This window comes from Oryctolagus cuniculus, chromosome 5 (assembly GCF_964237555.1).
Source record: "Oryctolagus cuniculus chromosome 5, mOryCun1.1, whole genome shotgun sequence".
NCBI classification, from domain to species: domain Eukaryota; kingdom Metazoa; phylum Chordata; class Mammalia; order Lagomorpha; family Leporidae; genus Oryctolagus; species Oryctolagus cuniculus.
Genome location: NC_091436.1, coordinates 21659127 through 21667062, shown reverse-complemented (window position 1 = coordinate 21667062; position 7936 = coordinate 21659127).

Sequence of the window (7936 nt, the reverse complement as noted above, 5' to 3'; positions counted from 1 at the left end):
CCTGGAATTTCAGAATCCTAAGGTAGATTTATGCTTAATTTTATGCATAACTGCCAATCAGTCTTCCAAAGTCATCTATCATCAGTGACTAGGAGGAGCAATCAATTGCTTGGCATCTCCTCTAAAATTTGGTATTTTTATTGGTTAACTTTTGTTTGTAAAAAAACTTTTGCAAACTTACTGCCATAAAATTAACACTGATAGTGTTAAAGAGATATCAGCTCCTGGGAAGCCTCACTTCTACATTTGATTGTAATCCTGTTAGTTATATGACCTGACCTTGGGTGTTTAGAAGTTAACAGGACTCATCTACATAATACCCAGACTACAAAATGAGGAAGAAAAGGCAAGTCCCAGGGTACTTCCACTTTTCAGACCTCCACTTTGATCAATTCACTAATGTTTCAGTAGCCAAAGAAAGTCCCTTGGCCAAGGACTTGGTTGAGAGATAGTAAAATAGACTTAACCTTTATTGTGAGTACCTGAATAGTCACTGTGGGAAGAAAGATTGCTCCAATAATAAGAATTTGAGGCCTTTTCACAACCTTGTCTTTGACAACAAATTGTTATTTTCACATGAAAAATCTAATCACCTAGGTACCAGACCTCCAAAAAGTTTCATAGCCATGATGTCACAGGACTCAAATTTGAGGATCTAGTTATCAAAATAATATTCTAATGTAGATGAAGTGTCAACAATTATGACAATTAAAAATTAGGTTGGGATGCAGAGCTTCCATGAGCGTCATTAGAATAAGAGATTTATATAGAAGCTAAATCTTACACAAAAGTGGGTGTTGGTGCAGTGAATGGACATGTGGCAAGAACAAACAAAGGAGTCACAAATGAGTTTACCTAACCTGGTGTATGTGGACATTTCATAACTTTCAGGGACATCTGAGAAATGAGACACATCCAGTCACTGTGGCAGGGCCAAGAAGAGGAAGTTCATGGAGAGGCCTATGGGAAGTCATTGCCTCTGTGTAACTCCCACCTTTGTGGGTACAAAATCGAGCAATTGATGGTAGAGCTGCAGCTGCTGTTGGCCAGGACAATCAGCCCAGAAGATGACTTAGACATATGGTAAAATAAAATCATGCTTTATGTAACACGATGGACACAATATACCTGACACCACATCTGACACTGAAGAATTTTATAGAGTAGTAGTCCCACTTCACATGTGGCTTAAAATGAAAATGTGCTTTAAATCTTACACAGGTTCCTTTTTTGGCCAAATCTAAAACAGAAAGGGAAATTCCATGAAATGTAGTTCTCAGTTTAATAAGTTGACATGCAATAATCTAGAATATTAATTGTAGTTTTATTTAATTCCATTGATTTTTACTGTATACTACTCTGATAACTGTGCTTATTGGACATTCACATAATTTATTTTGTGCATGTACATGTTTTGCATCAGTTTTCATTATGTTTTTGTATTTATTAGCAAATTTTAAATGTTTCTTTTATATTCTAAATACTAATCCTGTCTAGCATAAGTATATGTAAATTGTTCTTATACAACTGAGGCTTACTTTGTCATTTTCCTAACAGTGACTAAATTAAAAAGAAGTTTTAATTTTAGTGAAATTCAGTTTATTAAATGTCTTACTATATATATTTATGTATTATACGTATACATATAACTATATCATTAGTGACTATTATGTTCTAAGAAATCACTTACTACCTTAAGTTTCTAAAGATATTCTCCTATATTTTCCACCAAGAATGTTTTATTGAGTTTTCTTGTTTAGATGTACAATATATCTTGAGGGAATTTTTGTATATTTTGCATCTAATTTTTTTAGTATTAGATAGTGGGTGGCAGAAATCCAAATATTGGACTATCATCCAAGGTATATTAGAAGGAAACTGTATCAGAAATGCAGAGTAGCTTGAACTCAAAACGGGCACTCCCCTACAAGATGCAGACATCACAGCAGCAACTTAACCCACCCCCTTCCACCATTTTATATGAAGTAAACCCAGCCCCTCCCCTCAGCACCCTCCCATCCTCCATCTTACCTGGGTGCCCTTACAATGAAATTTGTCCAGGGTGTCCCAGTGTTTGCTTGCTGACCTGTCATCCCAAATAATTTTCAATTTATTTTAATTCTCAAAATGCCCCAATTTGTACAATGAATTGCTTTTCACTTTATCTTTGCCTTGATCCATTTTTCTTCATGCTATTCATCAATCAGCTGTCATATTATATATCTGAAAGCTTATGTTTTCTTTCTAGTTTCCCCAAAGTGATGATAAATTCCAGGAGACAGTCTTTATTGTTGATTGATTTGTCCATAACTTTTAGAATATCACCTAGCACATAGTAATAATTTTTTGTGTTAAGTAATTAATAAGTTCACTAGTTGCATAGTCATAGGCAATTCACTTTACCTTTTGAACTTCTGCCCTGCCTTTGCAATGAGGTACTACATTAAATGAAATCATATTTAACATCCAATAATTTCTTGTGAATACTCCCTCCTTTCTAGCACAAAGTGCATAGAAGCCAACAGTTGCTCTTTGCAAAGGAAGAACACTAGAGCAATGTTTTCAATATGATAATTATCTAAAGAAATAAAAGACATTGTTTAAGTGGAATCCAGCTAAGCATGGATTAATTTAAAAATAACCATCAGGATGATTTTACTTGCAAAAGAATTCTAGCATAAATCCTTATTGATCATTTTATATGTTATTTTTCTAGGTTTTTATAAAATTAAAAATATATTTTGTGATAGAAGTTATTTGGCAAACTCACTTTATGATGATAATCATAATTTTTTATGTCTAGCCCAGACCTATCCCCTAAACTCCAGACACGTATCCATGAGATCTCTACTTGGGTTTCTAATATGCATCTTAAGCCCAACACACTTGAATTTAAACTCCTCATTTTGTACCCAAACCTTATGCTTTCATCATTCTAATTTCAGTGGATGACAATTTTTTTTAAGTTTTTCAGGCCAAAATCCTTGTCACCTTTATTCTTTATCTAATATTCCACATGCAACCTACCAGCAAATCCCGTTGGTTATACTTTCAAGATATACCAAGACTCAGAACAGTTCTCACCCTACAGAACTTTCCCTCTAGTTTATCCAATAGTGCATTTCAGTAAATCAACACTATAACATTTTAACTTGCTTTCCCTAGCTTCAGACCTTCTCATCTCTCAACATCTACCCATGCCTATTTTCAGAAAGAGAAGTTTAAAGTCTCAGAGCACACAATTGCTTTTCCCCTAATCATTATCCATATGGGTACAAATGCCATAATCCTGATAAGGAACTCAGGGATCTGCCACCTTATGGCCTCTATAAATTCACCTTTCACTTGTATCCTCCTTGCTCAGTAATGGCACAACATGTGTGTTTATTTTTTATGTCTCCCTCAACTATAGTGTAAGTACACAAGGGCTAGAGCTTTGTCTGGTTTGAATCCATCTTTATTTCTTTGTTCCCTGGAACTGGATCTTGAATATATCTGATGATCAATAACTATGTACAAAATTAAAGAATGGTGGAATCTGAGCTTTTATTAACCAACACTCTTCTCCCACTTCCAGACTTGAATTTATAGTTCTTTTTTGTTTACAAATTGACTCCTTGATGGAGCAATCTTTAAATGAATGGTCTTTAAATTAATGTACATTTTTAAAGTGTATTTTTTTCCTCTTATTATTTTTTATTTTAATTTTTTTATATTTTATTTTATTTAATGAACATAAATTTCCAAAGTACAGCTTATGGATTACAATAGCTTCCCCCCCATAACTTCCCTCCCACACACAACACTCCCCTCTCACACTCCCTCTCCCCTTCCATTCACATCAAGATTAATTTTCAATTATCTTTATATACAGAGGATCAATTTAGCATATATTAAGTAAAGATTTCAACAGTTTGCACCCACACAGAAACACAAAGTGTAAAATACTATTTGAGTACTAGTTATAGCAGTATTTAAACACCTAAGAGTAATTGTGTATTAATTACAGAGTTCAACCCATAGTTTTAAGTAGAACATAAAAAATACTAAAAGGGTAAAGTATTAAGTTCTTTTTTTTCTTTTTCTTCTTTTTGTTTGTTATATAGTTTTTTTTTATTTAATTAATGTGAATTTACAAAGTGCAACTTTTGTATTGTTGTGGCTCCCCCCCCCAGCCCCCCTCCCTCCTGTGGCCCTCCCCTCTCCCACTCCCTCTCCCATCCCGCCCTTCATCGAGTTTCATTTTCAATTACCTTCTTATACTGAAGATCAACTTAGTATATACTAAGCAAGGATTTCAACAGGGTGCACTCACACAACTGCACAAGGTATAGGGTATTGTTTGACTAGTAGTGTTGTTTTTAGGTTTCATAGTAGAACACATTAAGGACAGAGATCCTACGTGGGGAGCATGTACCCAGTGACTCCCGTTGTTGATTTAACAATTGGCACTCTTATTTATGACGTCAGCATCACCCGAGGCTCTTGCTATGAGCTGTCTAGGCTATGGAAGCCCCTTGAGTTCACCGACTCTGAACTTGTTTAGTCAAGGCCGTATCACAGTGGAGGTTCCTTCCTCCCTTCAGAGAAAGGCGCCTCTCTCCTTGATGGCCTGTTCCTTCTGCTGGGGTCTTGTTCACCAGGATCTTTCATTTATATTGTTTTTTGCTACCATGTCATGGCTTTCCATGCCTGTGAGACTCTCATGGACCTTTTAGCCAGATCCGAATATCCCAAGGGTTGATTCTGAGGCAGGAGTGCTGCCATTCTATGAGTCTGCTGTGTGTCCTGTTTCCCCCGCAGGATCATTCTCTCCCTTTTAATTCTATCCTTCGTTATTTGCTTACACTGGTCTTATTTGTGAAATCTCATCGACACATACCCTATCTTTTTGATCGGTTGTGTATTTATACTTATCACTTTACCAAGTGCGTTGGCATTGGTACCTGCCTCCTTGGTAAGATTGAGTTGAATTCTCCTGGCACATTTCTAGTTCCACCATTGGAGGTAAGTCCGAGTGAGCATGTGCCAACCTATATATCTCCTCCCTCTCTTATTCCCACTCCTATGTTTAACAGAGATCACTTTTCTGTTAATTTTAAACGCCTAAGAATGATTGTGCATTGATTACAGAGTTCAACCAGTGGTCTATGTAGAACAAACAGAGCAACAACAACACCAACACCAACAAAAATACTAAAAGGAATAAAATAGTAAGTTGTTCCTCAACAGTCTAGACAAGGGCTGATCATGTCATTGTCTCTCTTAGTGTCCATTTCACTTCAATGGGTATCATTTTAGATGCTCGTTTAGTTGCCATCGATCAGGGAGAACATATGATATTTGTGCCTTTGGGACTGGCTTATTTCACTCAGCATGATGTTTTCCAGCTTCCTCCATTTTGTTGTGAATGCCCGGATTTCATTGTTTTTTTTTTACTGCTGTATAGTGTTCCATAGAGTACATATCCCATAGTTTCTTTATCCAGTCATCCGTTGATGGACATTTAGGTTGCTTCCATGTCTTAGCTATTGTGAATTCAGCTGCAACAAATATTGAGGTGCAAATGGCTCTTATTTTCTCCCCTTTAATTCCATTTGGGTAAATTCCAAGGAGTGGGATGGCTGGGTCCTGTGGTAGTGCTATATTCAGGTTTCTGAGGACTCTCCAAACTGTCTTCCATAGTGGCTTTACCAGTTTGCATTCCCACCAACAGTGGATTAGTGTTCCTTTTTCCCCACATCCTCACCAACATCTGTTGTTGGTTGATTTCTGTATGTAAGCCAATCTAACCAGAGTGAAGTGAAACCTCATTGTGGTTTTGATCTGCATTTCCCTGATGGCTAGGGATCCTGAGCATTTTTTCATGTGTCTGTTGGCCATTTGGATTTCCTCTTTTGAAAAATGTTTGTTAAGGTCCTTGGACCATTTTTTTTATTGGGTTGTTTGTTTTGATTTTGTGGTGTTTTTTGATCATTTTATAGATTCTAGTTGTTAACCCTTTATCTGTTGTGTAGTTTGCGAATAACATCTCCCATTCTGTTGGTTGCCTCTTCGCTTTCCTAACTGTTTCCTTTGCTGTAAAGAAACTCTTCAATTTGAGGTAATTGCATTTGTTTATTTTATCTTTGATTACTTGTGCCTCTGGGGTCTTCTCCAGGAATTCTTCGCCTGCTCCAATATCTTGAAGGGTTTCCCCTATGCTCTCAATTAGTTTCATGGTGTCGTGGTGCATCTCTAGTTCTTTGATCCATGTTGAGTGGATTTTTGTACAAGGTGTAAGGTAGGGGTCTTGCTTCATGCTTCGACATGTGGACATCCAGTTTTCACAGCACCATTTGTTGAAGAGGCTGTCCTTGTTCCAGGGGTTGGTTTTAGGTCCTTTGTTGAATATGAGTTGGTTATAGATGTTTGGATTGATCTCTGGTGTTTCTATTCTGTTCCATTGGTCTCTCCATCTGTTTTTGTACCGGTACCAGGCTGTTTTGATTATAACTGCCCTGTAGTATGTCTTGAAGTCTGGAATTGTGATGCCTCCGGCTTTGCTTTTATTGTAAAGGATTGCTTTAGCTATTCTCGGTCTCCTGTTTCTCCATATGAATTTCAGCATCGTTTTTTTTCTAGGTCTTTGAAAAATGACTTTGGTATTTTGATTGGTATTTCATTGAACTTGTAAATTGCTTTTGGGAGAATGGACATTTTGATGATATTGATTCTTCCAATCCATGAGCATGGCAGGTTTTTCCATTTTTTTGTGTCGTCTTCTATTTCTTTCTTTAGTGTTTGTAATTTTCATCATAGAGGTCTTTGACATCCTTGGTTAACTTTATTCCAAGGTACTTTATTGTTTTTGTGGCTATTGTGAATGGAATTGATCTTAGAAGTTCTTTCTCGGCCCTGGCATTATCTGTGTATACAAAGGCTGTTGATTTCTGAGCGTTGACTTTGTATCCTGCTACTTTACCAAATTTTTAAACCTAGTTATAACTTTGAAAATATGCACAAATGTCAACAAGTGCATAATGCTCAATCACATTTGTAAGCATTGTCTTTTAAGTGATGAATACATGCTTGGAGGACAGAGGAGTGACAAGGCTGGATGTCAATCCTTCTTAGCTCTCAGGAGGGAAAGAGCAGACAGAATCAGAGGTGCTTTGATGCCCTTCCACTGTTCACTTCTTGCTGTTCTATTTCTGCAAACAGCTCATCATGTATGGGTCCTTGACTACCTTGTAGTTGTTTAGAATATCCCATGAAAGGGCATTACTCCAGACCTTCTCAACCACCCTGCTCTCTAAACCTGGAAGTGCAGCTGTCTATATGTTAGCACTAATGAGATCTGGAACTTCATCTGGTACACCTGACAATTTTCCCAGTGAGGAAACCAGAACTCAGAGAGGGGAAATGACTTATCCAAAACTATTCACAGCTGAGACAAGAGTGCAGGCTTCCAGTTTCCCATTCTTGGTAATCTCTACTACCCCGTATTTGATAAGCCTATTGTACTCAATGGTTAAACATAGGAAATAACCTAAAAGGCCAGTAAGAAAGTAATCATTAAATACACTCATGTGATGGCTTACTACACAGCTATTAAGACTCATGATATAGAAAACTATTAATTGACATGAGTAAATATTTGTGACATGGTTAAGAGAAAAAGTCATATGGTAGACTCTCAATCTTATCAAATAATTACATATATGATAAGAAATCAAAATTCTATCAGTGGGGCCGGCGCTGTGGCATAGCAGGTAAAGCCACCGTCTGAAGTGACAGAATACCATATGGGCACTGGTTCAAGTCCTGGCTGCTCCACTTCCAATCAAGCTCTCTGCTAAGGCCTGGGAAAGCAGTAGAAGATGATCCAAATCCTTGGGCACCTGCACCCACGTGGAAGACCCAGAAGAAGCTCCTGGCTTCGGATAGGCACAGC